The 23,922-nt window shown below is 37.4% G+C and overlaps 1 non-coding gene across 1 annotated transcript; it reads right to left on the bottom strand.

Moving 5' to 3' along the window:
- Positions 1-3,166: 3,166 nt before the first annotated feature.
- LOC145530743 (U6atac minor spliceosomal RNA) lies at positions 3,167-3,289 on the bottom strand. The gene has a single exon (XR_014072043.1). It is a non-coding gene; the product is annotated as a U6atac minor spliceosomal RNA (small nuclear RNA).
- Between the last annotated feature and the right edge of the window lie 20,633 nt (positions 3,290-23,922).

Below are 23,922 nucleotides of genomic sequence, written 5' to 3'. Positions count from 1 at the left end.
AAACAGAATTTTAAATAGCATAGGATAGTATTTATGTAAGGGAGAGAAACAGGAAAATAAGGACTACAAGAATTAACAAGACACTTGATTTTTTTTTTCCTGGTAGCACAATATAAGACTGAAAGTTAAAATCAGCTTGTTTTTCAGTCTCAGTTGTGGTTAATGCCTCAAAAGTCAAGGAAAATTTAACAAACGCCAAGTACCCTCAGACACTAAACTAAAAAAATTTCTGTGTACTAAAGGCATATTTAGTTGTGAAGTGGGTTCTGTGACCTCTGGTCTGCGTAAGAACTGGAAGCTGAAAAATCCAGCTGGGAGAAAGGATTTCAGATTCAGTACTTCAGGCTTCAGTACTCTTCTTGGAATGGAGAAAGGTGCTTCTTCTTTCCCAGTTGGCTCAATGGTAAGGAATCCGCCTGCATGAGTTCGATCTCTGGGTTGGGAAGATTCCCTGCAAAAGGAAATGGCACCCACTCCAGTATTCTTGCCTGGGAAATCCCATGGAAGAAGAACCTGATGTGCTACAGTCCATGAGTTCACAAGAGTCAGACACGAATTTGTGACTAAGCAAAAACAAATTTAAAAAACAAAAAATAGGAAAGTTTAAGTTTTAAGATATCCACATAGTTTGCTATGTGTTTCCTGAAGTTCAAAGAAAACCGAGATACTATTTGATTCCTGTGAAGAGAAGTCTTACTATGAAAGTTGTAGATGGGACTGCCATTTTCTGGCAATGGAGGGAAGACCCTAAGGATGCTAAGTCTGTATTCTATAACAAGTATATTTCTTGTGGACTACACAAAATTGAACAAGTATATCTTTCTAGGATCAGCCTAAAGGACAACTAAAAGACTTCTCAGTTTTAAAGAGGGACAGATTTCTAGAGGTCTGAGGGTTGAGGGGATAGCATAAAGTTGTCAGCCACAGGAAGCATGGTGCTATGATATCAGGCAATTTACCATTCAATCAAAATTGAAAAGCACAACTAATATATTTGCCATGAAGAGGGCACCAGCACCAAAAGACATATCCATCAGTCAGATAATAACTGTCCAGCATATATTGTTCCTTACTCTCCCAAACTCCCATCTGTTTTCAATCCAGAGAGGTCCAAAATAACAGATGCAGATTTGGTTAGGAGAAGATGAGAAGACGGGAAAAGAGACAATTTTTTCCAAATGTAATCTTTATAACAAGAAGCAGAACTGAATTGGAATTGGGAAGAAACTTTAAATTGAATTTTAAAATAAAGTTTTAACCCTCAAAAAAGATTATTTAATTACCAAAGTAAAATTCTGCTTGTGATTGACATGGGCTAGAAAAGCTACGGGACCTGATCAAGATTTCATTGAAAAGCCCAAAAGGGGGAAAAAAACCATCTAGAACATAGACTTTATGTATGTACATGGAAGAGTTAGGTAAAGACAAATAGGAACATTTTAAGAGAACTTATTTTCTGTGTGAAATCACTTAGAAAAAAAGAACCAGAAGCTTCAGGAAAATTATTATGGATGAAACAAGTGCAGAAAGGGTGAAAAAAAGTGACACAAGATGATGGAGATTAAAATGTAAGAAAGAGTCAAATCATTAAAGATTTTGTAGGTCAAGATAAAGATTCTGAAATTTATGCTAAGTGCAAAAGATGACAACCATTGAAGAGTTTTAAACTGCTGAGTGAAATGATCAGTCAATGTCTCACTTACCGATTTTAATTCAGTAATATCTCTCAGAGTGGTTCTATATTCTCCCTTCCTGTGGCCACTACTCCCACAGTTTTAATAAATTCACTAATCCCAGAACCTATTACTTCTCACCTAAACTATTATAGGTGACTTTTAAAAGACCTCTAAAATTTATATTCTTGTTAAAGTACAACTTTGATCATCTCTATTTCCTATTCAGTAACTCTTCATTAACTAAAGGATGTGTTACCCTATTCTTTTACTTGACCATTCCAAGCTCTCTATTTTGGGTTCCTGTCTTGTTTTACATCACAACTTAGCTATCAACTTGAACTCTTCCACATTTGCTATATTCTTGCAATTATTCCGTCCCATCATTTTCCTCAAGCAGTTTCCCATGCTCTTACACTATTCTTCTTCTCTCTGGGGTCACATTCTCTCTATGCACAAAAACGTAGTCCTAATACCCCTTCAAGTGTCCACAAAATCTTCTTTGACCAACTCAAGCCAGATTCTGTGTCCTTCCCCCTCCTTGTGCTATAATTTAATCAGTTAATCAGGCAAACATGTATACAGAGTTGTCAAATGGAACACCTTCTACTACACATCTCTCTCTCTCATTTTTAAAGTAGGATACATAAGACAAGTTTTGGCACATGTGGCACTGAAAAACATAATGCTTTATCCGAATGAAAGATGTATCATGCAGTGGTATAACTTGATAATCCCTACAGTAAAATTTTATACTGTCTGTGTGACCTCACAAGGCAAACTCTAAGTATGTCCTAGAGGGATCAGAGATGGCTTTACAAAGGAGGTATGCCTAGGCATTGATGAAGATGAGAGTTTTTAGACCAAATGGGGTCAAAGGCATTTCAGGCAGAAAGAAGGTCTGTTTATGCCTTAGCACCTGTGGGATGCATATACCTGACAGTGGAAGCTGGGTCTACCTCTTCACATTTTCAGTTTCCGAGTTTCCTATCTTACACAGAATAAGCAAGAACATCTTTCCTATCCAACTCCTTCAACTACAGACAGTGAAAACTGGGCAGCTCACAGAGCCTTCCCTGAGATGACCTATCATATATCCTTAGGTAACTGTCACCATCGTGGTTCCAAACAAGGTTCATCATTGTCCTCATAAAACCCTCAGCACACATTTTCCCAAAACAGAGAAGATATTCAGGGAAACACTTCTTCCACCCCCGATATTTTCCTCCTTGGGCAGAGTCACACGTTAACATTGTAGTCTGACCCTTGTCTGTCAGCTCGTTTACTCACAGCATGTCAAAGTGTTAGCTACTCTGTCATGTCTGACTCTTTGTGATCCCATGAAGTATAGCCTTCCAGGCTCCTCTATCATGGAATTCTCCTCGCAAAAATACTAGGGGGGTAGCCATTTCCTTCTTCCTGACCCAAGGATCAAACCTGGGTCTCCTGCATAGCAGGCAGATTCTTAACCATCTGAGCCATGAGGGAAGCCCAAACAGTGGTTAGATGCCACAAAGTAGTTGGCAATGTCTTAACTGTATGTATGTTGTCGGGCCTGAGAGCCTCATCCATCCTTGTCAAGGAGAGTGCTAACCTTATCTCCTTTCATATAACAGTCATGGCATAGCAGGGGTGAATTTACTGTAGTTGAGTGTGGGAAAAGAAGCCAGGCAGTACGACTCTGCCCTTTCAACTCTTCTTTTTCTTGGGAACTTATCTGAGCATGCTAAAATTCATTCTTCTCTGTTCCTTTACATCAAAGGAGGACACAGGAGCCCCAGAAAGCTGCCTATGAGTGGGTGAAAATGTTGATTTAATTCAGGAATTCTAAATCAGTAAGTCTGTTTCTTTCTTTCTCATTTTCTTCTTTCTTTCCATCCTTCCGTGCTCCTTCCCTTCCTTTTTTGCCTTTCTGTTTTTATCACTCACAAAAGTAAAATTCTCCCAAAGGCCCACCTCCTCTGCCAAGTGTCTTGTTATTAGCGTGCCCTAGGCCCTCACTGATACCCACAGTGATTGTTTTCATTGAAATAAATAACTCTTTCCTGTGTGTCAATTTAATGAGATAATACCTCCTAGTTTTAGAAGAAAGTTCCAGTCTTTTCCCAAATGGCATGTATATGATCCTAGAATGCCTATGGATAATCTATTATGGGTTATGACAATAGTGGCATAGTAAATATCTATTTCAAGTGAATGTCTCCTGGCTGTTAGGCTATATTTATGACAAGTTTGTGAAACTGATATTTCTATAGATATTGTTTTATTATGTATACACAAAAGATGTTAGGAAAAAATTTCTTCTTTAATCCTGTTTATTGATTTTAGTTTCTATGTTTAATATTAATTAGTACCAGTGTCTAACTAAGCATAATTTAATGATGAGCAATTTCACCTGATGCAAAGAGCTGACTCATTTGAAAAGACCCTGATGCTGGCAAAGATTGAGGGCAGGAGAAGGGGACGACAGAGGATGAGATGGTTGGATGGCATCATCCACTCGATGGACACGGATTTGGGTGGACTCCGGGAGTTGGTGATGGGCAGGGAGGCCTGGCGTGCTGCGGTTCATGAAGTCGTCAAGAGTTGGACACGACTGAGAGACTGAACTGACTGAATTTCACCAAAGTTGTATCTAATACAAAAATTCAAAATAAGAATATAATTTAATGTTATTACAATACCTATGCTGTTGCTATTTAGTCGCTAAGTCTTGTCTGACTCTTTGCAGACTTCATGGACTTCTCTGTCCATGGGATTTCCCAGGCAAGAATACTGGAGTGGTTTGCCATTTTATTCTCCAGGGAATCTTTCTGACCCAGGGATTGAATCTACATCTTTGCTTGGCAGGCAGATTCTTTACCACCGAACCACTGGGAAGCCTGTCCTGATATATTTTTAGATGAAATGTAATGATTTTTAAATTTTTTAAATTATTACAAACCATTGATATTAAATTCCACTGAATTATTCATTCAGTGACATAGAGATTAAGTGAAATGTCTCTACTCCAGACATATAAATAGTGTGAAGATTTTTAATATTTTTGAAGGAAGGTATCTGATGAAAATGTGTTTATTAGTTGAGATGAACATTTTACAGCTTACGTTAAGTGTTTCTATCAAAAACAAGATTCCAACCTGTGTAATTCTGAGTCAGAAATTCTAGAACTGTACCTTATAATGTCTTCAACAAAATCAGTTCTGCTTAAAGTCATTTTTAAGTTAAATTTAAAAAATAAACACCTAAAACATCTTAAAAATTCAAACTATGCACCAAGTATGATAAATATTTCCAAAGTCTCATAAACAATCCAACTTGGTGTAACAAAAGTTAATCACTTTAGTTTTATTTTTTATAAATTTGCTACATATGTCCAATCACATATAGATAATACATATGTATCTGATACAATTCACTTAAAGATATTTTTGTTAGCATTAAATATATATTTTTGCTATGTATATTTTATAGGTCTTTTTGAAACTACTTTCTCTATTCATAGAATTAAATATTACACAGGCACTCTGTGTGTGTGTGTGTGTGTGTGTGTGTGTGTGTGTGTATTCAGTTGTATCTGACACTTTGTGACCCTATGAACTATAGCCCACCAGCTTCCTCTGTCCATGGAATTTTCCAGGCAAGAATACTGGAGTAGGTTACCATTTCCTACTTCAGGGAATCTTCCTGATCCAAAGATGGAACCTACTTCTCCTGCATTGGCAGGCAGATTTTTTTACCACTGTGCCACCTGGCAAGCCCACATAGGCAATTTAGAAAATCATATATTTTATTTCACATTTTTAATAATAAAATTATGTACAAATTCTTGCTGGAGATTGAAGCTACTTATCTAGAAAATTCTCCTAAAATGTCAATTTAAGTTTCAAAATCTTCACTATAAAATTTTGAATTGTAAAACAAAAAGAAAATAATTTTAAAAGAGGGAAAATAATTAGTAATTAATTTCACTGAAATATAATATATTGCTATATTTAAAATCAAGATCAGTGATATCTCTATGTTTGAAACATAAGGAAGAATTAATAAGAGATTCTGTTTTATTCAGATGTGTGGAAACTGTCTACACAACAGCTTCTTTTCTCCTAACTGGAAATTCATTCAGCCCAATTTTTGTCACTCATGAGATGTAAAGTAGGAATGGCAAGAAAACAACATTGGGGGAAGTGTCATATGTTCTGTCTAGATCATGAACATGGTTAAGCCAATATAATTGGGTTGAATTATATTTTCCAAAAGAGTCAAAATTTGTCACACTTTATACACATTTAGAAGTAGGGGAAAAAGAAAACTTAAAAAAATCCAATTAGTCAGTCCTTTCAAATTATGCTTCTTTTCTCTAAGATTCTGACATTTCTTCTTAATTTCTTGTCACTTGGAGTTTAATTAGTAAACTAATATTAGTTTTAAAACATTGAATAATATTTTTTTCTAAACCTAAAATATTTTTTGAAAATTGGGTGTCAGTATAGCCTCCACATTATTTTCATCTGTTCATTTTCATTCTTTTGGACTCCTTTTGTAGGTAGATAGCAATTCAATTCTATTTGGTAAGTCATTGGAAACACTATGTTTCAGATGTAATAAATATGTCTTACTAATGTAAAGATAAATCATGTCTATCACTTTTTTTAAACAAGGTGTGACAATTTGACATGGAAAGAATTAGATCAGACAAAAAATAAGGTTTGCTTATTGTCCAGTTTTGTTTGTTTTGTTTTACAAATCTACATAAGGAAAACAGAACACAATATTATATAGTCTACAGTAGATTTGCACATTGATTTTGTGGGGTTTAAGTCTCCATTGATTTCCAGAAAGATAAAAGGAAATTTGTAGTTTATTCTAAGTTTACAAGGCAATCCTTTTTAAATACAGTTACTCTAAACTACATGATAAAATGGTTATCCTAGACTACACAATTAAAAACTAAGTATATTTACTTCAAGGTAATAACACTAATTTTAATTCAGGAGAAATGGAAATATGTTTGAGGTATACTTTGCAAAGACTAACTACCACCTTCAGATGGTTGTATTGTTCTTGGGTTACTTAAAATGCACTGTTTTCTTTGTAGACCAGAGAGAGTACTAATACAGTTTCCAACTAGTAGACATATTTCCTCCAAATTTTTTTGTGTGTCTACTAAAAGAATTTCACTGAATATTAAGGATATAATTATTTGTATATATCTGTATCTATATATCTATATCTATCTGTTTATCTATCTATAACAATTTATAGTTTTAAAACTCATAGTTATTTTGGAACCTTTTGAAAGCAAACCTAAAAAAAAATCATAACGTCAAATGTCCAAAAGTCAATAGTTACTGAGGATTTGGTTCCAAAGACACAGCAATAAAAGGTTTCAGAGACTATATAATTCAGAAAACTTACACTTGGTGGTTATTTCTTAAGGCCAGAGACATTCTTCAGCACCAGTGTACATTTTGTAATTCGTATTTATATTTGAAAACATGACATGAAAAAGAAGAACTTCTTTATTACATAATTGAAAGTAGGATTGATGGGGCAAGAAGATTCATCTATTTGCATATAACTATAAAATACTAAACAAAGAGTACTTTCTCTCAGCCAGAAAACCAACTCTTTCATTTTCACATCAACCTTTCACATGAAGGTATTATCAGTTATCATCATCATCATCATTATCATCTGTACTTTATAAATGAGAAAACAGATGGACAGTTTGCTGGGTAATTTTTTGAAGGTCACGCAGTACATCCCAGGACTGAGATATGAATCCAGACTGTCTGATTCTATTATCTATGGCTTTGATCATTATGTTACATTGCCTGTGAAGCTTCGCTGAAAAAGATTGAGCAATCTGACAAATAATCAAGTTTTAATTGAAATATTTTTAAAGGAAATAATCCATTCTAATCAAATACTGAAAATAAGACTGTTTGACATTTAATATTTGAATATGTTATAAATCAAATGTCATAGGCAGACCAAAAGTTATTTTAAGGTCATTTATCATTTCTGAGGACTGCTTCCTGTCAATTTCTTTAACTTGGAAATCTTTATTTTCATATCTATATAAAATGCTTCATATGTTATTTATATTGTATATTGTATTTTAGGTAAAATATCCAGAAACAAGAATGCGATCATAAACAAGGAGCTAATAAAAATAAACTTATATGAAGTATGAACATATATTTGGATATTTCCATAATATATTTCCAAAATTTGGCTATCTAGAAACATATCAAATTATAATATCTATCTAATCTTTGTTAAAGATGTTGAGGTCACATAAATTATACTTTCATCTTCTGTAAATGTAGCATTAGACCTCTATGCATTTACTTAGAATATCTAACTGTAACCAACAGCCTCCCAAACAGCCCTGGACACTCCTGGCTTTAGCACTGAAAGTCCCATGACCCAGGATCCTACCATTCAGACAAACAAAGATAGTTGATTATCCTTTTTATTTGATAAAACTAGAAAGTAGAAGCAAGGAAAAAAGAATGTAGAACTCCAGTAGCTTTCCCATTTCAATTATCGTTTAATCCACCTGCAATGCAAGAGATGTAGTTTCAGTCTCTGTGTTGGGAAGACCCCCTGGAGGAGGAAATGGTAACCCACTCCACTAGTTTTGGCTGAAAAATCCCACGGACAGAGCAGTCTGACCGGCTACAATCCAAAGGGCTGCAAAGAGTCTGACACAACTGGGCAACTGATCACATGCACTATATCACCACTTACTTTGACTTTAATATGTGGACAGATTTTAATTGTACACTGGTTTATTCAATAATTGGTTGCATTCAATAATTGCTTATTATAAGAACATTGCATATCAAATTCTACATCATGTTTTTGGCTATGAAAATAAAGAGATATATTGAACTCTCTATTTAGAAGGAAAAACTACAGAAGTAATTACTTAATTAAGTTGTTATGACACAAAATAGCCTTATATACAATGCTATAGAAGTTCACAAAAAGAATGATGGGTTGTTAAGAACCACACAAAGAAACTAGATTCCTAGGTAACCAACAGACATAAAATAGAAGGTAGACACTGATAGTTCAGTTGGGAAAGAATCCACCTGCAGTGCAGGAGACCCCAGTTGGATTGCTGGGTCGGGAAGATCCGCTGCAGAAGAGAGAGGCTACCCACTCCAGTATTCTTGGGCTTCCTTTGTTGCTCAGCTGGTAAAGAATCTGCCTGCAATGTGGGAGACCTGGGTTCAATCCCTGGGTTGGGAAGATCCTCTGGAGAAGTGCAAGGCTACCCACTCCAGTATTATGGCCTGGAGAATTACATGGACTGTGTTGTCCATGGGTTGCAAAGAGTTGGACACTACTGGGCAACTTTCACTCACTGGAAATGTAACCATGTGGAGAAAATTATACTTTCTAAAGTATAGTACAAATATAAGCCACTTTGACAATGGAAAGGGGAAAAGTGAAAATGAAAACAAGCTCTTGCTTGTGTATGTGTACGTGTTTGTGTGTTAATGGCTCAGTCATGTCTGACTCTTTGCAACCCCATGACTGTACTTGGCCAGGCTCCCCTGTCCATGAAATTCTCCAGGCAAGTGTACTGGAGTGGGATGTCATTTCCTTCTCCAAAATAAACCAAACAAAGAAATATTTCTGTGTTATAAAAATATAAATACCAAACATGAACATTGATCAAGTTCTCATTTTTTGTAAGGCCCCAATTTATCTCCATAATACCATTCTGGGTCTATTTTATTTCCTTACAATAACCAGTAGGGACATAGACTCAAGTGACCTAAACTTTTAATTTACATCCCAATTTGCTGCACATAAAGGAAGAATTGAGAAGCAAGAATTATTTTAATCTTTCAATATGTCATTAAATTTAAAAGACGGCTATTAAAGATTAATGTCAACATACCATGTAAATAGCTAATTTCAAGTACTATCAAATTTAATTAGAAAACAATATACATAAACTTACTTTTAGAGATATTTCACACTTAAAACCTCAGATATGCAGATGATACCACTCTAATGGCATAAAGCAAAGGAGGAACTAAAGAGCCTCTTGTTGGGGTGAAGGAGGAGAGTAAAAGGGCTTGTTTAAAATTAAATATTAAAAAAAATCTAAGATCATGGCATCCGGTCCCATTACTTCATTGTAAATAGAGGGGGGAAAGGTGGAAGTAGTGACAGATTTCCTCTTCTTGGGCTCTAAAATCACTGCAGATGGTGACTACAGCCTTGAAATTTGAAGACATTTGCTTCTTGGTAGGAAAGTTATGAAAAACTTAGTGTGTTACAAAGCAGAGACATTACTCTGCTGACAAATGTTCATATAGTCAAGGCTATGGTCTTCCCACTGGCCATATACAGTTGTGAGAGCTGGACGGTAAAGAAGGTGGACCACTGAAGAATTGACACCTTTGAACTGTGGTGCTGGAGAAGCCTCCTGAAAGTCCCTTGGACAACAAGGAGATCAAAGCAGTCAATCTTAAGGGAAATTAACCCTGAATACTAGTTGGAAGAACTGATGCTGAAGCTGAAACTCCAGTATTTTGGTCATCTGATGTGAACAGTTGACTCATTGGAAAAGTCGCTGATGCTGGAAAAGATTGAAGGCAGAAGGAAAAGAGTACATCAGAGGATGAAATGGCTGGATAACATCACCAATGCAGTGGACATGACCTTGAAAAACTTTGGGAGATGATGAAGGACAGGGAGGCCACGCATGCTGCAGTCCTTGGGGTTGCAGAGTTGAAAACGACTGAGTGACTGAAGAACAACAACTACACTTAAAAGGGCTTCCTGGGTGGCTCTAATGGTAAAGAACCTGCCTGCCAATGCAGGAGATGCAACTTCCATCCCTGGGTTGGCAAAATCCCCTGGAGGAGGGCATGCCAACCCCCTGCAGTATTCTTACCAGGAGAATCCCATGGACAGAGGAGCCTGGCAGGTGATGGTCCATGGGATCACAAAGAGTCGGACAAGACTGAAGCGACTTAACACGCATGCTCACACACATCTAAAATTAATTTCTGCTGTGAAAAAAAATCTCTATAGATTCTCAAGCATGTCTGTATGACATATTTTCTGCAATATGTAGCCCAAAACATGTGTGCCTAGAAGAAAGAAGGCAGGTATGAGGTACTGCAAAGCTTAACCTGAATTTTGTATAACTAGGCTATGTATACATTGAACTCAAGAGGAGGAAATTCACCACACTTATCCAAAAATTCATTTTATGTTTTCAGGAAACTTAAGAAAAAATTGAAAAAAAAATGTTTTTTTTTTTTTAATTTGGCTTAAACACAGGACACAAAGTGGAGATTAGAAAAATAAGCTTGTAATTATTAGTTAATTGAAACAAATACACTGCCTTTGCTGTTTCACATTTATTGTTGACATTTTGAATTTAAAAAGAACTTCAAGGGCAATAGGAAAAGCCCTCTGGGTTATGCTTGAGAGCTGAAAATATTCCAGAGAGAGGAAGAAGGAGGGGCAGAGGAAGAAAGAAAGAATGAGACACAGGGATCACCTTTGAAACTTTTAATCAAGTAACATTAAAAATAAGCATGTAAATAGAAAATCCGGGTCTAATCTTTCAAATGTTATGGCTTTAATCACTTCTTCTCAAATTGGTAAATTATCTTTTGAGATTGAATTAGATAGAGTAACATCTATCTAATGGTTATGGCCAACCTAGATAGCAATTTAAAAGCAGAGAGATTACTTTGCCAACAAAAGTCCATCTAGTCAAGGCTATGGTTTTTCAAGTGGTCATGTATGGATGTCACAGTTGGATGGTGAAGAAAGCTGAGCGCCGCAGAATTGATGCTTTTGAACTGTGGTGTTGGAGAAGACTCTTGAGAGTCCCTTGGACTGCAAGGAGATTCAACCAGTCCATCCTAAAGGAGATCAGTCCTGGATGTTCATTGGAAGGACTGATGTTGAAGCTGAAACTCCAATACTTTGGCCACCTCATGTGAAGAGTTGACTCATTGGAAAAGACCCTAATGCTGGGTACGATTAGGGGCGGGAGGAGAAGGGGATGACCGGATGACCGAGGATGAGATGGTTAGATGGCATCACTGACTCGATGGACATGGGTTTGGGTAAACTCCGGGAGTTGGTGATGGACAGGGAGGCCTGGCGTGCTACAACTCGTGGGGTTGCAAAGAATCGGACACGACTGAGCGACTGAACTGAACCGAACCACTAGACAGTGAGTGCTGCTGACTAATTAGATAGCATAGCTCTCAAGAGAAAAGGAGGGAGCGGGGCTAAGATGGCGGAGGAATAGGACGGGGAGACCACTCTCTCCACAAATTTATCGAAAGAACATCTGAACGCTGAGCAAACTTCACAAAACTACTTCTGAACGCTGGCAGAGGACGTCAGGCATCCAGAAAGACAGCGCATTATCTTCGAAAGCAGGTAGGAGAAATTATAAAAGATAAAAAGAGAGACTAAAGAGTTAGGGACGGAGAGCCGTCCCGGGGAGGGATTCCTAAAAGAGGAGAGGAGAAATTTCCAAGCACCAGGAAACCCTCTCACCGGCGGGTTTGGGGGAAGATTTCGAATCTCGGAGGGCAACATAACTGGGAGAAAAAATAAATAAAACCCACAGAATACGTACCTAAAGGCAACTCCCAGCAAAGAACCCCAGACGCTAGCATCCGCCACCAGCAAGTGGGGGCTGAATGGAGAGGAGCAGGCGGCACTGCTTAGGGTAAGGACTGGGCCCGAACGCCCTGAGGGCAATCTGAGGGAGCTAACGTGAGACAGTAACCTAAACTGTGGGACAGCCAGAGAGAGAAAACTATCCCGCGAAAAGCCCAAATCTAAGGCACTGCCGGCCCACTCACAGAACAAAGGACTGAGCGATACCAGAGGAGAGCTAGCCGGCTGCGGACCGCCCCATCCCCCGCCGGACACAGCAGGCAGGCAGGGCCAGCCAGAGCCGGAAAGGGGCAAACTCGGCCCCAGAGAGGGCACCCCCTACCAATCTACAAACAGGCTCCCAGTTACTAAGCAAAGACTGCCTGAGATCCCGGAGGGTCGACAGGCCGCTGGAAGGGTCGCAGCCAGAGACCAGCTCCCCAGAACCGACACAAAGCACACCGGAGCTGGGCCCGCCCGTAAACCGAAGCGGGGACCAGGGAGGTGATAAGCCGCACCGCCCCAACAGGGGGGAGTGCGCTCCCCAAACTCCTGGCTGCCTGAGCTGCTCCGACCGGGAATGGCACAAACCGCGGGCGCAACCGAGTCTGCGCCTTTGTGGAGTACCCTGGAACCTGAACCTGAGCGGCTTAGACCTGGGAAGTGCACGCATCTCAGGGCTCACTCCCCGGCCGAGTAACCTGAAGCCTGAGCAGGGTAGACGGGGAAAGCACACACGCCATGAGCGGGGGCGAACCCAGTGCGCCCGAGACACTGCGAGCTCTCCACACACACGCCAGTGATATGGGTTTGCAGTGTTCCTCCCTCCCCACAGCACGACTGAACAAGCGAACCTAAAGAGACCACCTCCGCCCCTTTGTGGCAGGGCGGAAATTAGATACTGAAGAGACTTCCAAACAGAAGCCAAATAAACAGAGGGAAGCGCGTTGGAAGTGACAGGCCAACAGATTAAAATCCCTGTAGTTAACACCGACTGCATTGAAAGGGGCCTATAGATCTTGAAAAGTATAAGCAGGAACAAGGATCTATCTGAAACTGAACAGACCCCACACTGCTCACAACAGCTCCAGAGAAAGTCCGGGATATATATTTTTACTATTATCATTTAAAAAAATTTTTTTTTCTTTCTTTTTTCTTTAAGTCCTCTATTACACCTTTAATTTTTATATTCATAGCCCACTATTACCTTGCAAAAAAAAAAACCCTCTTTTTAAAGCAAACTGCATACATATATCTTATACCTTTTGTGTTTTCTTTTTTTTTAATGTTTTTTTCCTGTTTTACTTTTTTTTTTACTCTTTCTTTTTTTACTGTTTTACTGTTTTTTTTTATTTTTACACTGTTTTCTTTTTTTTTATATTGTATGTTTTATAAGAGTCTAACCTCTACTCTAGATTTTTAATCTTTGTTTTACATATTTGATATCAATTTTGTACATTTAAGAATCCAATCTTTAGTACCCATTTTTACTCAGGAGTGTGATTACCGGCTTGATTACTCTCTCCCCCTATTGACGCTCTTTCTTCTCCCCCAGGGAACCTCTATCTCCCACCCTCCTCCTTCTCTTCTCAACCCAATTCTGTGAATATCTGAGGGTGTTCTGGGTTCATTATCTGCAAAGACCCTATTTCAAAGTTATATCACATTCCCAGGAACTGGGGATTAGGACTTCAAGTTTCTTTGGGGAGACACAATTTATACTATAATAACTGCAATTAAAAAGCCAAGACTTACAATTTTGCAACTTATATTCCTCCCTTCCATTTCTTTCTTTTTTTTTTTTTTCTCCCTTCCATTTCTAAAACATCTGGAAACTACATATCCCAGCTCTTTTTGCATGAGCCTCAGCTAGGGGATTGAGTGAGCCTCAGCTAGGTCAGTGGACTAAAGAGCTACATACTAATCCCATCCCTGTCCATGGAGATTTTAGAGGCAACATTTGAATATGTGGCTTCCACATGAGGGAATTCACTTGGGTCAGTGAGTCACTTTCAGGGGAGAGCTTCCACAAATCTCAACACAGGAATTTCCACACATAAAAAATAAATTCATTGTTAAGCCAATGAATTGTAGAGAGACTACCTTCACAGACATGCACATGTACATTAAGAAAAGGTTCTGCTCTCAATGTTATTACTGGATTCTCTAATATTATGTCTAACAATAAAGGACAAAAATATATAATATGTATGAAAACTTCTTAATCCACAATACAGTGTTGTTGTTATCTTCATGTAGCTCATTTTCTCTCAAGACTTAGTATATACTATCAGTTTCATTGGACAATATTTTTAAGGTGAAAAGACTTGATTAAGTCACAACTGTTTTCAATGCACCATAAAAATGACATCGCTTTTATGGTATCACTGAGTCAATGGACATGAGTTTGAGCAAACTCAGGGAGATAATGAAAGACAGGGAAGTCTGGCATGTTGCAGTCCATGGGGTCGCAAAGAGTTGGACAAGACCGAGCGACTGAACAACAACAACAATAAAAGTAACCAAGTTTACAGATTTCTTAAGATGACTGATATTCAAATACCATAAAAGAAAAATAATTGCAAGATATTGTCTATCAAAGGTTAATTATCACTCTACACTTCCCTGGGGGGTCAGATGGTAAAGTGTCTGCCTGCAATGCGGGAGACCCAGGTTCAATCCCTGGGTTGGGAAGATCCCCTGGAGAAGGAATTGGCAACCCACTCCAGTATTCTTGCCTGGAAATTCCTATGGATGGAGGAGCATGGTGAGCTAGAGTTCATGGGGTCACAAAGAGTCGGACACGACTGAGTGACGTCACTTTCTTTCTTTTCCTACATATGTATGTGTTGTAGAAACATGTTTAGACCAGCAAATTTATATTAATGTGTTCATTCAATTATGCATTCACACAATGCTTCGGTGCCTATGTTTAATACTCTCTGCTTGGATTTAGGTGTAGCATAGTGAAGCAAATAGGCAGGTTTCAGCTTGCACTGAGTTTACAGAACATGGGAGGAAATAATAAATGATGATACAGGTGTATAATTACATACTGCCAGAGTGTTATGAATGAAATGCAGAGGCAGATATAAAAACACAGAGCAAGAAATGTGATCCAGCCTGTATTGAGCTGAGAATGTTCCCATAAGAAAGTAACATCTTTCACTGAGTGTCTAATGTTCAGTAAGAATTAACTGAAACAAAAGGTGACTGGTGGAAAGTAGTTTATGCAGAGGAAACGAGATCCAAAGGTCCTGGAAAAAAAGGATTAATTCTAGGAGTGTAGAGAGCTTGTGAAAAATGTGTGAAATGAGAAGAAAAGTAGGAGACAGAAGTGGCAGGAAGCTGCAGGCTATGTTAGGGATTTTGTTTTCCATACTAAAAAAAAAAAATATGGTCATATTTTCAAAATTAAAATACAATTCTGCCTCCAATTTGTAGAGAGAAAAAATGATCCGGGAAAATAATTTCGAAGACAGCTGTAGTATTTCAGTTTTCAATCTTATACTAGCGGTTTTGGAAAATGAGAGAAGGAAATAATTTGAGAAATATTTAGGATGTGCTGCATGCAAACCATAGAATATAGGCATGCAAAAACATTTTACTATTTCCTCTACTATATATAGCCTTTCCTTAAAACACCATTCCTGCTTATGGCATATCTATGCCTGTGCCTTTCTGGGGAAAGTAAGAAATGATACGGATTAGGAATAAGAGAAAACTTGTCAGTGAATATCCATTACAACTTAGTGTCACCTCCTAGTTATTGGGAGGGAAATTCAATCAATTCACATTCAACTCTGCTATTTCCCCTCTGTCAGTATGTATTCTCTTCCCTTCTCTCCATTGTTGAAATGTGAAGGCTAGATCCACTCTCTCTGGTGGGGGAAGAACCATTTGTGTGCTTTGCTGTTTTCCCTATGTCTCCAACAAGCTGTCCTTCACTCTGCCTGGTCACTAAAATACCAAGTGTACTCTGAGGTGAAGCCTGTTTTAGTATTGTGGAAATAGAACACTTGATGTCAGTAGTCTTGGTTATCCCAAATCTATCTAACCATTTATTTTTTTTTTAATTGGAGGATACTTGTTTTACAATATTTGCTGGTTTCTGTTGTACAACCACATGAATCAACCATAAGGATACATATTTCCTGGTGTCTCAGGCGGTAAAGAATCTGCCTGCAGTTCAGGAGACTTGTGTTCAATCCCTGGGTTGGGAAGATTCCCTTGGAGAAGGGAATGGCAATCCACTCCAGTATTCTTGCCTGGAGAATTCCATAGACATAGGAGCCTGGTGGGCTATGGTCCATGGGGTCACAAAGAGTTGGACTTGACTGAGTGACTAACACTCACATACATATGTCACCTCCTTTATAACCCTCCCTCCCACCGCCATCCCACCCCTTGAGTTTGTCACGGAGCATCAGACTGAACTTCCTGTGTTATACAGCAATGTCCCACTATCTATTTTACACATGGTAATGATATATATTTTAACGATATTCTTTGAATAGCAAATAGGAAGCCCCCAAATTTGCTTCTCCACATCTTTTATCCATCTCTCCCCCAACTCATGCCCATCCTCAGTATCTCAATCCTGTTTCCTCTTTTTTTGTGAGGAGGGACTTCCCTTGCATCATACCATGCATTTCTCTATTATGTAAATCAATCCTGCAAAAGACTCTGTCAGAATAAACTTTATACTTTGTTCCTCCAAAAGTACTTTATTCTCCCCAAGCTTTGTTTTTGGTATGTAAACAAAACAAACAAACAACCACAACAAAAACATTTTGGCATTTGAAGGTTTTTGCTTATTTCTATGAAATTTCAACATTAATGTTTCCACATACACACAAACTAAATTCTAATTTGAAAGTCAAAGTTGAGCAAAGACCTGTTTGTTCTTGACTGTTCTCCCCAAACCATAGTAATGATTCAAAGTTGGGAAAAGTTAGAGTCTAAACCATATTTAGAATCACATGTAATAAAAGAAAGAAAAACATGTTTAATGGGCATTCACATCTGTTTATATCTTTTTTCCCTTTAGAATGTCTTTGTGTTCACAAAATGATATCTGGGTACTTAGTGAAGTTTGGGGAGAAGGCACTGGCAACCCACTGCAGTACTCTTGCCTGGACAATCCCATGGACGGAGGAGCCTGGTAGGCTGCGGTCCATGGGGTTGCTAAGAGTCGGACACGACTGAGCGTCTTCACTTTCACTTTTCCCTTTCATGCATTGGAGAAGGAAATGGCAACCCACTCCAGTGTCCTTGCCTGGAGAATCCCAGGAATGGGGGAGCCTAGTGGGCTTCCATCTATGGGGTCGCACAGAGTCGGACACGACTGAAGTGACTTAGCAGCAGCAGCAGTGAAATTTGGATACCTTTAAGCAAATTGAGAAGAAATTTGTGATCCATACACAGAACTTAAGTGCTAACTTATAAATGTATTTTTCCAGCACATTCTAGATTTAATCACTGCTCATGAATCAAAGATATGTTATTAATCCACTGTATCTTTCTTTTTATTCTTCTTCAAGCAGGCATTAATGATATTGTACCTTGCCATTGCATCTGAGCTCAACAACTTAATGTCCTTACTGTGTTCCCAGCTTGATTCTGATTCACTCTACTCTCAGCACTTCAACCATTTATTCACACATCTGTCTAGGAATTTTAGCATTGATCAGGTGGTTGCAAAGCTACCGTGATTAAAGTGGAGAGAAAGTTCTGGAAAGACATAAAGAGACATATAGAAAATATTTTGCCAGTCTGACTATATGGCTAAAGATGATTCTAATAACAAGAACACTCTAAATGTACTTTAAAAATCAAATACCTTTATGTGCTATTAACTTGTGAAACAGTAATTATAGGTGTTCTCAGATAAAGAAATTTGAAAAAGTTAAATCCTATCAATTAAAATTATATTCCGTTAATTTATATTAGACTCATTTAGGAAAGGAAAAACTCGTCTTGCATATAGGAAATAGTGTCTGAAAGAAACATCCTATTGTACCTAAGAAAGAAACACTGGCAAGCTTCCTGGTTTAGTGAAAGTGCATTACACACACACGCGCACACACACACACAGGCACATACACATTCGTACACACAGAGTAAGTCACAAGTATTAATTTTATTTTTTAATATAACAATTTGTAATCCAAGTGTGATAAATATTTTAATGTACTAACAACATACTTATCCCTCAAGCAAAACTTTATTTTGGAAAGCTCTAATACATTTTAAATAAATAATACATGGCAATTATGTTGGCATATCCAATGCATTTGGCTTTCTAAAACATAACATCCTGATTCAGGGAAAAGAATAATTAATCTAAATATGTCAAAGGAATTTGGGGGGGGTGCAAATCTGCCATTTAGAGCAGTATATCAAACATAAATGCCCTTTGTTGTTGTTCAGTATTTAAATCATGTTCAACTATTTTGCAACCCCATGGACTGTAGCCTGCTAGGCTTCTCTGACCATGCAATTTCCCAAATTAAGAATACTGGAGTGTGTTGCTGTTTCCCTCTCCAGGGTATCTTCCAGACCAGGGATCAAACCATGTCTCCTGCATAGGCAGGCAGATTCTTTACCAGTGAGGCACTTGGGAAGCCCTCATAAATGTCCTATATACATGGAAAAAGAATATATATATATATATATGTGTGTGTCTGTATATATATGTGTGTCCGTATGTATATGTATGTCTGTATATATATACAGACAGGCATACAGGGCATTGGGAAAGAAAATCTTTATAGTACAGTGAAGAAAAAGTACTCAACAACAGTGAACTTTTACTTCATGGAAAACGACATGCCAATGGTTAACACGTTGTATTGTATCAATGTTAGCCGTTTGAGTTATGAATTACTATTGAATCAATAGTTCTGAACCTTTGAAATTTATTACTAAGATTCTTGCTCTTTTGTATTCGAGTCAATACAGATTCAATGGGCCCATAAATCTTATTGTTACTTCTAAAGTGAGTTGTTTCTCCTCCCTGCCATCACCAGCTACCCTCTTCCCCCAGTATAAAGACTTAGGGTAAAGCTTAAGTCATATTGTTCCTTCAATAGTGGAGTGAAGGAAGTAAATGAATTACATTGTAAAAGACAGTTATGGAGCACTAAGGTTCAGAGAGAACAGTGGGTGTGAGCATCATGTAGCTTTCCAACTGCTAAAAAGAATCTTGATAAAGTGGACCCCAGCTGTGTTACTCCAGATGCCTACTTTCTCTTAATGACCATTAGAACAGGCAACAAAGCAATTAATGGTCTATCTGTTATAAACAAAACAAACAAGCAAACAAAAAAACCTGTCAGATAACTTTTAAATAAAAATAAGATAAAAGGCAATTTCTCAATATAAACCTCATGTAAACATTTTAATATGAACTTGCCCCTAGGATAATTTATATGTAACTAATAAACTATAGTCCTATAAAAATCAAAGTGTCTCAAAACAGGTATAGTTATTAGTGACAATTACTAAATATCTTCCTAAATCAAGATTTCTATCTACAGTTATGAAAACTGGTGACTATTTAGCCTCTGCTTGGATAATTCTGTAAACCAAAATTCACACTTAATAAAAAATATTTCCTTAGTAGACGGTCTTGCTTTTAATGATTTCTTGTTATTAATAATGAGTTTCTGTTATTAATTACTTGAAGTGTGCACTCTTTAAACACTTCCATAAAAACTCAACTTACTCTTTGAAACAAGGCAATTGTCATATTGATTTTTTATATGACAGGCTTTAGATATTTAATGCAAGCATGTGTTTGGGAGAGATGATGTCAGAGCTTTCTCTTTTTCATCAGTTTTCTAATGTAAATATTTATAATGATTCAAAGCATTCCTTTTATGAAATGAATGATCGTAGAAATCATACTCATAACTCTTAATAACCATATACTTCTGTATATGTTTATTTCTAGAATAAAAATCTAATTTATTTTAACTATTTACATTTACAATGTAATATGTGCCTTTGTCCATGATAATTTAATAATTAAGACTGGATTAAAATATATCAATTTTTTGTACTGTGACTTGAAACCTTCACACTAAGAGTTTCAGTTCAGTTCAGTCGCTCAGTCGTGTCCGACTCTTTGCGACCCCATGAATTGCAGCACGCCAGGCCTCTCTGTCCATCACCAACTTCCGGAGTTTACCCAAACCCATGTCCATCGAGTCGGTGATGCCATCCAACCATCTCATCCTCTGTTCACTTGTTAAAGAGCAGCTAGCAAACATTTCACTTAAATGACAAAGTTAGTAGGATCCATATCTCCTACTTTTAACAATTTTTGTTTTATCAGATCATCACTATGTTAAAGGTCAATACATATCTAATTGATAAAATTAAATAAAAAATAAATGAATTATTAAATTATTATATAATTGTGATTACTTTTTCTTTCTAATTTCAGTGTTGGATCTTAAACTTGCTAACTCTATAGATAGAGTATATAGGTTATTTGTTCAGTAATTATATAAATATGCGTGCCTGTGTGAAGTCACTTCAGTCATGTCCAATTCTTTGTGACTCCATAGCCCACCAGGCTCCTCTGTCCATAGCATTCTCCAGGCAAGAATACTGGAGTGTGCTGACATGCTCTCCTCCAATTATATAAATGTACATCTGTATAATTTATAGATTATATATTTATATAATTTAGTGCAACAATGCAGTTTAAGACTGGAAATCATTGAACAATGTATTGAATTAACATATCAGATTGAGCACTCTGTCTACCATTGGTCCTACCATGAATCAGAAGGAATGTATGTGTGTAGCCTTCTATTGTGCATTAAGAGAGCAACACAAAATCATCTGTGTATCAATGCCCTCTTGACAGGAGAAATTAGAGAAAAGACGAAAAGCACTAGACAATGGTCTTATCTCTTATTCAGATGGGAGCAACCTCTTTGAGCCCATCAACCAGCTCAAAGCAGACACGTCTAGCATGTATCCTAAATAATTGGGGACAATTAGACCCTCAAACCCTACAGAAGAAACACTTGGTCTTTTTCTGTACCAAGGCGTGGCCTCAATATAATCTGTCTGATAGTGAAAGATGGCCCTTTGAGGGCATGCTTAATTAAAACATTATCTTACAGTTAGCTCTTTTTTGTAAACAGGAGGGGAAAATGGTCAGAAGTCCCTTATGTACAGGCTTTATTTGATATAAGAGAAGACCCCACATTACATACGAATTGTGGGTTCTCTCAATCTGTACTGCCTGTAGTTTCTTCTGAATCTTTAAGTCCAAACTGTTCCCCTTATCTGGGACTGACTAAATCAAATCCTGGGAACTTCACCGGTCCCTATCAACTCCACCTGTGGTTCCTACTCCAAAGCTATACTCTTCTCTTTGTCCATTACAAGAAGTAGCAAATTTGGGTAATGGAAACCAATATGGGTCCATGTTCCTTTCCCTCTCCAGGACGTATGGCAAATTAAAATAGACCTGGGAATTTTCGCCGATAATCCACATACATATATAGAAGTTTTCCAGGGTCTTAGAAAATTCTTTGACCTAGCCTGGGGAGATGTTATGTTGCTACTAAACCAAACCCTCACTGGAGAGGAGAGAGATAAGGTAATTAGTGGTGCTCAACAATGGGGGTTCCTGATGGCTCAGACAGAAAAGATTCTGACTGCAATGCAGGAGTCCCAGGTTCAATACCTGGATCAGGAAAATCCCCTGGAGAAGGGAATGACAACCCACTCTAGTATTCTTGCCTGGAGAATTCCATGGACAGAGGAGCCTGGCAGGCTACAGTCCATGGGGTCACAAAGAATTGGACACTAATGAGTGACTCACACCAACATCAATAGATGATAAGTAGATTTCTCTCCTGTCATAAGAAAGTGATATCTCTAAGTATATCTCTGAAATGTGTCTCTATAATTATGTCTTCATTTTCTTTTACAAAACCAGCCATATCTGCACCTATTCTCCCTCCATATCCATGCTCTTTCCCAAAACTGGAATTTGGGAGTAGGAGATGCAGGGAAAGAATCTCAGTAATTAGTAATGTCTAAGAGGAATGTGGAGACCTGAAACTCAAGACAGGTCCCCTGCACACACTGAAAAGCATGGAGATATTTCTGGATTCAATACCTGCAAGTGATTAACAGAGAGACAAACAGAGATTCTCACACCAAAATAAGCAGAGAACAAGGTATAAACAAACATTTCAGAAAAATTGACACCATCTAAAACAAATTTTTAAGGAAACAAGATGAGAATAATTGGTTTAGTAAATGAAAGTAATGTCCAAGTCTTGTAAAATAAGGACCTTAGAAATTTAAAATAAAAGCATCAATACTTAATATTCAATATGCTATGAATCTTAGTTGAGTGTCAATTCAAATAAAAAAAAAACCTGGGGACACATGAGTTCATTGGGAAAATTAAAATACTCATTGAACACTTGGTGGTGTTATAGAATTATTGGGAGTTTTGGCTTGTTAACAGTATTGTGCTCACTTTTTAAATAAAATATCTTATTCTTTGAGTTTATCTTAATATATTTGTACATGAAATGATAAAATATCTAGGATTTGCTTCAAAATAATCCACAGGAGAGTAGATAATTGATGTGGATAGAAGTGGAGATGAAAAAAGATATATGAATTGACCATGAAATTCAATTATGGGTACGTGAAACTTTGCTCTTCTATTTTTGTATATTCCTTACATCAGCAGAAAAGCAGAGGATAATAAGATAACAATTTAAAGAGTTAGAAAGACAGTTTGAAAGAATTAGGGTAATTTGGTAGGCTGCACCCTAATAGGTTAGCTGTGAATGAAGCATAATATTACAACTTTCTCTAATTAATGTTCTAAGAGAGGAGAAGAAAATATATGTAGAAATAAATACAACATAGAGCTGAAGAAAAACTCAAAATTTCAGAATACTGAATGCATACGTAGAATGAATGCAAAAAAAAATCTGGAAATGTTCAATTATTCTATTGTGGAAGAATATTTCATCACAGAGAGTAAATAAGACATTCAAAAATGCCTTAAAGGAAACAAAATAAATTATCAGCTATACAAGTAAAAATACATGTGTGTATATATGCACATATATATGAACTTGTTTCATATATATGTATATATGTGTGTGTGTGAACTTGTTTTATCATCAACCACACTGCATGTTAAAAGCATAGTAACAAGAACTCAAGTGAACATTGTTTTAAAGTTAGACCACTATTAGCATCAGATGGTATTTGACAACCATATAGTTTCAACCAGATAGTGGTAATAAGTACTGAATGAGATGGTGAGGCTTGGGGAGAGGCAAATTGTAGGGGGAAAACATCCCCACCAACAAAAACAAACCAAAAACTAAAGAGACTGAGTGTTGCTGGAATTTTCTATCACTTGGGGTAACAGTTAATTGAGTCATCAATTTGATTATTTTTCTACCCCATTTATTGTTGCTCTAACATGCCAAACATATGCCTCTGAGCCTTTTCACTTTTTTTTCTGCCCCAATGACTATTGCCCTGGTAACTGCAAGACTCCCTTTCACCCTCCCAC

Source organism: Giraffa tippelskirchi, chromosome 12 (genome assembly GCF_054371585.1).
Source record: "Giraffa tippelskirchi isolate mGirTip1 chromosome 12, T2T-mGirTip1v1.2.pri, whole genome shotgun sequence".
Lineage (NCBI taxonomy): Eukaryota > Metazoa > Chordata > Mammalia > Artiodactyla > Giraffidae > Giraffa > Giraffa tippelskirchi.
This window is presented reverse-complemented; position numbering and strand designations above follow the sequence as displayed.